General features: G+C 41.3%; 1 long non-coding RNA gene across 1 annotated transcript; it reads left to right on the top strand.

Moving 5' to 3' along the window:
- Positions 1-739: 739 nt before the first annotated feature.
- Positions 740-2,415, top strand: LOC146169807 (uncharacterized). Its single transcript, XR_014500072.1, has 2 exons — positions 740-834; positions 1,611-2,415. It is a non-coding gene; the product is annotated as an uncharacterized LOC146169807 (long non-coding RNA).
- Positions 2,416-7,905: the final 5,490 nt, after the last annotated feature.

Genomic DNA, 7,905 nt, shown 5'->3' with positions numbered 1-7,905 from the left:
TTTAGTGTTTGGGGATTAATAATTGACATTTAATAGCAACAAACGGGCAATTTCGTTTATTGCGGATAGCAAAAACAAGCTCAACCATAAACGAATTAATCCTTAAGTTGAGTTTAACTTCTAGTTGAGTTCAGACCATTTTTGCCTTGTGAGAATTAACAATTGACAGCAACAAACGAAACTCTGTCAAGAGGCTACTAAGGGTTTAGTTCCTCAACAGATATACGGAACAATGCTTTTCGAAACGGATATGCGTCAGTCAAACTAAAGGAATCGTTTTGAGCAGCTTTTAAAAGGAAATCCTTGATAAGGAGAAAAACATTAAAAAAACCCGTCTCGACGCGGCGGTTGTAACCTAGCGACTGTAAAATTATTCTCAGTGTCTGGCGTAGTCCCTCCTTGGAGTGTAGCATTAAGTGAAGTTCTAAGTGTATGTGGAGAAGTTGTTTATGCTGATATCATTGTTAGTCGCCATCTTGAGCAGAAAATTTCGTTAAGGCAAATAAAAAGTAAAATATAAGCAAATCTTAGTGAAGTGTACTACCACAGTAGGCCTATTTACAAATTCTTTAAATTGAAATATAACAATGTTTTGGGTTGGCGGTTATACAGTATGATAGGTTGGTTATATCAAATTTACACCCTTTGTACCAGCAATAGATTTTAAAGTAAATAAAGCATTGAGTAAAACAAATGACTTAACCAAGAAGCCTAATATGTGTTTTAGTTGTACTCAAACATTATTGTTTTTAAATCTTAGAGTTAACAGTATTTTGTAACTATACGATTTTGTATTGTGAAAAAACATGGAAAATACTCTCATAATTTTATTGGGTGAGTATTGACTACTTACAGATGTGATTTAAACAACTTCAGTTTGGCTCTACCGCTAACAGAACTACATATCTTTTGTAAATGGACAAGCTAATGAACAGCTCTGTTTTAATATTTAGGATATATGACTAATCATTTTTTAACGTGTCGTTCAGTAATTTTTTTTTATAATTTTGTGTCTAAATATCAACTATTAGCCCAATTAAAAACACAAGTAGCCCCGAAAATTTAAGACCCACACAAATGTAACATTTAAAGCAGGGGTGTCCAACGAGCGGCACGCGTGCCAAATAAAAAATGGAACGCAAGTACCCCTAAATTATTTAATTTTTTAACAGTAAATTGCCATTGTTTGTTCACAATATAAAACAATCGCTGCAATCACGACAACTAACAAATTTACTTCTAATATTATAACGTTACATTGTAGTGGAGGCTAGCATTCACATAACTATAAAGTTTGGTTTGAAGAAACAAAAAGCAAAAGTCAGCTCACCGACGGACATTTAGATGCAGTAATGCGCACTGCTAATGCGCAAAAACTACACGTTTTGATTATTTGTAAAAAAAAAAGCTTTTAATATTAGAAATAATCATATTACTAAACTTTGGCACTGCACGTTTGAGTTGGACACCCCTGATTTGAAGGTTTAAGTGTCACACTGCCGAAATTATGCAGGGGAACATTTCTTTATAATTTTGCCATTGAAATTTAGAATCTGGTATAATTGGGTGCTGCGGGTGCCAAACTAATCGTTTTCTCGTTGAATTTCTAGTACTAGTTGCAGCTGCAGCTACGGTGACCTCTGCGGCAAACAACACTACTCATGCCAACTCGACTCAAGCCAACTCGACAAGTCCAATGGTCACTACTCCTATCACCACGACCAATGGCAGCACTGCTGCGGCCAAGACGATTAAGCAAACAACATCTGGCAGTCACATGATGAGTGGCGGCGCCGTGAGCGCTGTCGTGATGGTTTCGTTGATGACTTTTCGTCTTGCAAACGTTTTGCAATAAAATTCTTCGCTGCATGGCAATCAGGATTCAATGGAGGCCTTTTTTATCATTTATAATCACCATTTATAGTAGTTTTACCATCAGCACATCTCAAGTAAATAACACAAAAGTAGAATAGTTCACGGTTCGGCAGCATTTTTGGAAGCTTCTAGCTTATATGTTTCTATAACTAATACACGCTAAACTTGTGTAATGACGCCGTTGCCCAAGCCACGGCAGACTAACAACTTGTAGTTGCTCGTTGTTTCGCATTTCTGTTGTCACCTAGTCATTTAATAAACTTTATAAATATACGGAACTGTTGTTGCCAGGCATTGTATCAATCATAAAATTAACTTGCCGACAAAGATTTTATTTTACGTGTCAACGCTTCGATCACCTATTCAGGTAATTTTCATCAGGCCAATGAAGTTACATCTCAGCCAAAAATATATGCAATTAGTTAGTTCTCAAAAGGCACAAAATCCTACTGTTATCCTACTATACAGGAATACAATCGATTTAAGGAATGGCCGAAAATTGTATTGAATTGAATTTGCTCAATGTAAAAACTGCTAGTTTTATCACCGGTAATATACTACAATAAGTAAAATTATTTTAAACAATAAAAAATGAACAATCAGTAACCGTTGCTTTATTCATTGAACTGTACTTCTGCTTATTATTCACATTAAGTATTTAGTAGTATTGGATAAATACTAGTTCTGCAAACAATGATTTGCACAACAACATGGATACCTCACTACCAAGCACAATTAACCTGTAGAGCAGGGGTTCTTAAACTTTTTTCACCGCGGACCCCTAAATTTTTCTTTTGCTTCGAGTGGACCCCTGTAGGCAAGAAATTTTCAAAAATGACTTCATAAATTGACGTCACAATCAAATATCCTGTCAGAAACATGCTGATGATAAAATAGAGTCTAACATTCAGTGGTAAAACTTTTTATTTTTAATTATACTCTTTTTTTTAAATTTGATTACTTTTTAAACATACACTAATATTTCAATTTGGGCCTCATGGACCCCCTGAAATTAGTTCACGGACCCTCAAGGGGTCTATGGACCCCAGTTTAAGAACCCCTGCTGTAGAGCAAAGTGACTGTCTGTACGTGTATCAGGGTATTAACTAGCACAAAATAAAATGGTGTAAAACATAGAAACAGAACTAAAAAAATTAAACTTTATTCAACACCATCAAAGCGAACACTACAATAACATAACAGATAACGGATTTAACAAAAATTGCAATTGGGTCCCGAAGTATTGTTTTCGCGTGATAACCAGAAAAGTAGGACTTCCAAAATCCAGGCAGTCCAGCCGGCAAGCGGCATTACAAAGAGCAAAAGAAGGGCTATGTCGACAAAAAACGACGATAGCAAAGCGCCTGCCGCACCGTGCGAACAGGCCTGGCCTTCAACTATGAGATGAGCGGTCGCGAAGCCTGTGTATAACACACACAGCAGCGCTAAGGTAATTCTACCAACGGGTCGGTGCGTAGGATCGGCTGCATTACTGTTGCTGTCTTTGCGTCCTTCTAGTTTATCATCAATTTGTAACACATCGAGGCCGCCTTCTTCGGAAACCTTTAAAACGGCGTCGGTGAAAGCGGGCGGGCTTAACCGATGGGTTACTATTCGCGGGGCTCGCTGTTTATTATCGGTCGAGGCGCGGTTAAGGCCAGAAGGGCGGGGAAGCGAGGAGACTGACTCGTCGCGGTCGAATATCTCGAAGACCTGTTGCGCCGCTTCGCCCGGCATGTACTTCTTGACGCTGGTGCGCGAGGCGGCGGCGTTCAGGTCGCAGTATTTTTCCAGGTTAGTGTCCGAGCCGCTTTCGTGCGTTTTCGAGACGACGATGGCGCGACAAAGTTCCTGCTTGAGGCCTGAAGCTCTGGGCAGGTAGAGGTCGATGTTTCGAAGCCGGAATTCGCTCGAAGTAGGAGCGCCTTCGTTTTCCGAATTGGCGTTACCTCGTCTCTGGTAAATCGCGCTTGTATCTTCATCGTTTTCGCTGTAGTACTTGCTCAGCCCAGAAGACTGAATGGGCACCTTACGTTTCCAGTTCGATTTGAAACGGCTTTGGCGGGATAAGCTACACTCCTCGTTGAAGTCGCAACTTTGCCAAGTGCTTGTAATTCGCGTTTTATCGCTTTCCGAATCGCGATTCGAAGGACCAAGGCCCGAAGGAACACAAACGCGAGATGTGGCGGCGTCTGAACGCACTTTAGTGCGCTTTTCTTTACCATTTTTGGTCGAGGTTTTCTTTAGGCTTGACGACTGCTCTTTCGAATCGGGCGTCATCAGCGTTTCCATGGCGATAAGTAACTGTTGGCTGGGAATGGCGGAACGCTCGGCCCTACTCGGGTTCACTTCGGCCGATTTGACTTTTCCTGGCCGTGATCGGGCGACGTAGTTTTGCTAAGGGTTGAAACGCGAAATAAATCTATCGTTCGCGTTTATTACATTGGCTTGCTGAACACTTGTAATGTAAAATTATCGATTTTATTAAATGTAAGCCTTAAAGCAGTGGTTTTCAACCTTTTTCATACCGCGACCCATTTTGACAACCCAATGTACCTAACGACCCCTTCCAAAAATTTAGATGAAAATCGAGCAAAAAATACTATGTGTTAGACCTAGGTAAACATGATTCAGTATGAAATAAGATATTAAAATGTTCTTCTTTTATGTGAAATAGCAATAAAACAATTACATTTTATTTTGTATGTCTAGCAAATGTTACTTTTCTCAGCATTAGCTAGCTACCGTAAGTCAGTGCTTTTCGACCGGGTTTATTGTACCAGGATTTTAAAGGGTGCACCACTTTAAAGGGGTGTACTTGGGTGTACAAGATATCGCAATATAATAAGCCTATGATCCTGTATCACAATAAATAACCAGGTTTATGACCAGACTGTCTGGAGCAGTGGTTCTCAACCGCCGCTCGGAGAGCCAAATGCGGCTCCTATAATCATCCTTATAGCGGCTCTCATTATGGTTAAAAAATAAAATGGTTTATTAGAAGCATATTTGCGCACGAGTTCGCTCGACAACAGTAGGTGCTTTAAGATTAATTGTTTAATGACGTAACTTTATCTCGCACTCCCTGAAAATTTTCGTGCCCGACAAACAAAAATACTGGATCCGCCCCTGCTCATAACATTTGGCGATGTCAAAACATTTCCAAAAAAGCTTGCCTAAACGAGAGAGAAACATTCCCAAATTAAAGAAGAATAAAAGGCGCATTGCCTTTTTTGATGTTGTTTGTTGTATTAATTTTTAATATTTATTCGTAATAAACTGCTTGATCTCTTTGCGGGTCAAAAAATTTGACTCAGATACTTATAATGGTTGAGAACCACTGGTCTGGAAGGTACAATACATGTCACAACATCTATTAAAGTGTGCATAGCTCGTATAAGTACTAAATTTTGTTTGTGACATCATACTAAAATATTTCTCGAGATAGTAATCGTTTTTGTGATGTAATAATTAGTTCTTTGTCACAATTAATTTTTTTTTGCGGTACAGTAAACAATACAATTAGCTTGTGATTTCGGTATTTGCTGAGTCTGAGGATAACTAACATTCTTGTAATAGTGATTGCTATTTAACTGTAGTCCTCGCGACCAACGACCCACCCGGGGGTCGCGACCCCCAGGTTGAAAACCACTGCCTTAAGGAATGTTTCGAGTTCGCGAAAATACTTTTGCGCCCGAGACGATTTTTTGGGGATAAAAATTGAAGTGTTTGTTTTTGGTTTACTAGTTTTGTACATGGATAATTTAAAAATCGTCGTCCCTTGCAAAGCGAAGAGGTATGCTTGACAAGCCTGACATAACATTCATGCATCTGAAAGATTGTTTTTAAAACTTATACACTAAAATTATTTTTTGAGATGGCCAGTTTCACACGAAGAATTTAGGAATTTGAGAAACTCGTAATGCCCATACAGACCTCAAAAGCCTATATCATAATATTGCAAATAATTTGGTAAACTATGCACGGGTATGTAATGTAGCTCGATAATGAATTTCAAAGCCAAAAAGCTGTTTTTGATTGACTTCTCAGTCACATTAACTGAAGATGACTAAGTTCGCATCGAAACGTCTTCATCAAGAAGATGTCGATCTGCTCGACCTTTTTGGCTTTAAAATTATTTTTCCCTAATTTCGTACTCTGCTTGCATTACGTATTTTGCTCGGTCCTAAAACAACTCACCGCGCGATTTCTAGTCTTTAGTGATCTGTCGAGGTAACCGACCAAGTCGCCCTGCTGGTCAGCGCACGAAACGGGATCCACTTTCACCGGATCGAGGTTCGAACCAAGGCCTAGACTCATCAGGGAATCTGCATCTTGCTCAAAGCGGCCCAAGGTTCCCAGGGTCCCGAAAAGAAGGCCGAAAAAGGCGCGCAGGGGGCTGTAGCCCTGCCAGTAGCTGGCGCCGCACTCGACCCGGCGCCGCCATTTTCCGGCCAGGGGACGTCCCAGGAGCATGAGGACCATTGCGATCGCGAAAGCTGAGAAGAGGGCGGCTGTTAGATGGGAGAAGACGGAGGACTGGTCGAAGATTGAGGAGGAGCCGCCTCTTTCGGACACAAAGTAGATGGGAGCTTCGCCGAATCCGCGTAGGATGGCCGCCATCAGGAGCGAGTGGAGAAGAGCGGTGGAGGAGTAGAGGACTTTTTCTAAGCCGAGGAGGTTTCGGATGACGAAGGACGCACTGTTTTGGAAGAGGAAGACCAACGGGTGGTGGCGGTAAAGTGCGCCGGCGCATATCCACAGGTTCTTGGCGAAAATTGCCAGGAAGAAAGTGGAGGACTCGGACATGGGAGAGGAGAGCGGACAGGTGATGGGGATTCCGTGCTCCAAACCAACATGGCTGGAATAAAGGAAGCCGATTCCTCCTTTATGGTTTGTCGGCAGCTGTGCAATCCACTTTTCCTCAGTGACCGGGTTTCGAAGCGTCAGGCCTCCGAAACCGTAGATATATTCGCCAGGCGTCGATCTACTTTTGCCCGCGGAACTTTGCGAGGTATTTCTGCTGTTTTTTCCAAGAAGCAGGTCCCTGGAGCCAGCGCTGTTGCTCTCGGAGCCAGGAAGGACACCGATGATGCCCTTTTGGTCCTCATCTGTGCAGAGGTCAAACTCTCCGGTCCTGGTGACCAGAACGAGGTCGATTCTCACCGGGTAACCGATTTTGGCGAATGAACGCACGGCGATTGTGTCCGTGAAGCCCGGTCTGCGTGGAAATACATTTATAGTAGGGTGGTTTGACACCAGAGGTTCTTAACCTGTGCGTTTAATTTTTCAAAAGAGTAGTATAATGATCCGGTTCGTACCTAGACTCTTTTCCTGTAATAAAATTCTTACAGATATAGTTAAGGCAGAAAAATGTAAATTTTAAAAATGGAATGGCATATGGTCGAATATTTTGCAACCATCAATTAAGGGGGGATTATATAACACTCAAATAAGTGGATTCCTAAATATCCACTTGATTTTAGTGACGTAAATGAGTAAAATACAACCTGTAGAGTTGGAGCTTTACTCGAAAATCATCGAAATTCGCATATTTGCCCGAAGTCGGACTTCTTTTATTTATCAGGAGTCGTACTAGGGAGCTGTTTTTAATCGACACCGGCGGAGTTTTTTCACGGTCTCAACAAAAAAAAAAACTATTTAAGAACCGCACCTTAGACACACACCACCCACATTTTGGAGCAAAATTACAAACGAAATCAAAACGCCAGCACCTCATAATCCCAGGGAAATCGCTTCGGAGCCAAATAATGGAGGTCGAGGCGTTTCTTCCGTGCACTTTGAGCAGTAGGTCGACGTCTGATCGCTTCCACGCAGTTGTCAGGCAAACCTCGTACACGAAATGACGTAAGGACGACTGCTGGTCGTCGAAGGGCGTCGTCAGAATGTAGCGCTAATCACAATGTAATAGTTCAAGTCAGTGGTTCTCAAACTTTTTGTAAAAAATGACGCAACGGTCCCCCAGAAATTTTTTTAATTTTTTAATTGCTGACGGTCCCTTAAAAATAT

The sequence above is a fragment of the Ascidiella aspersa genome, chromosome 1 (genome assembly GCF_963924565.1).
Source record: "Ascidiella aspersa chromosome 1, kaAscAspe10.2, whole genome shotgun sequence".
Lineage (NCBI taxonomy): Eukaryota > Metazoa > Chordata > Ascidiacea > Phlebobranchia > Ascidiidae > Ascidiella > Ascidiella aspersa.
The sequence above is the reverse complement of the archived record's forward strand: the minus strand, read 5'-3'. Positions and strand labels throughout refer to the sequence as shown.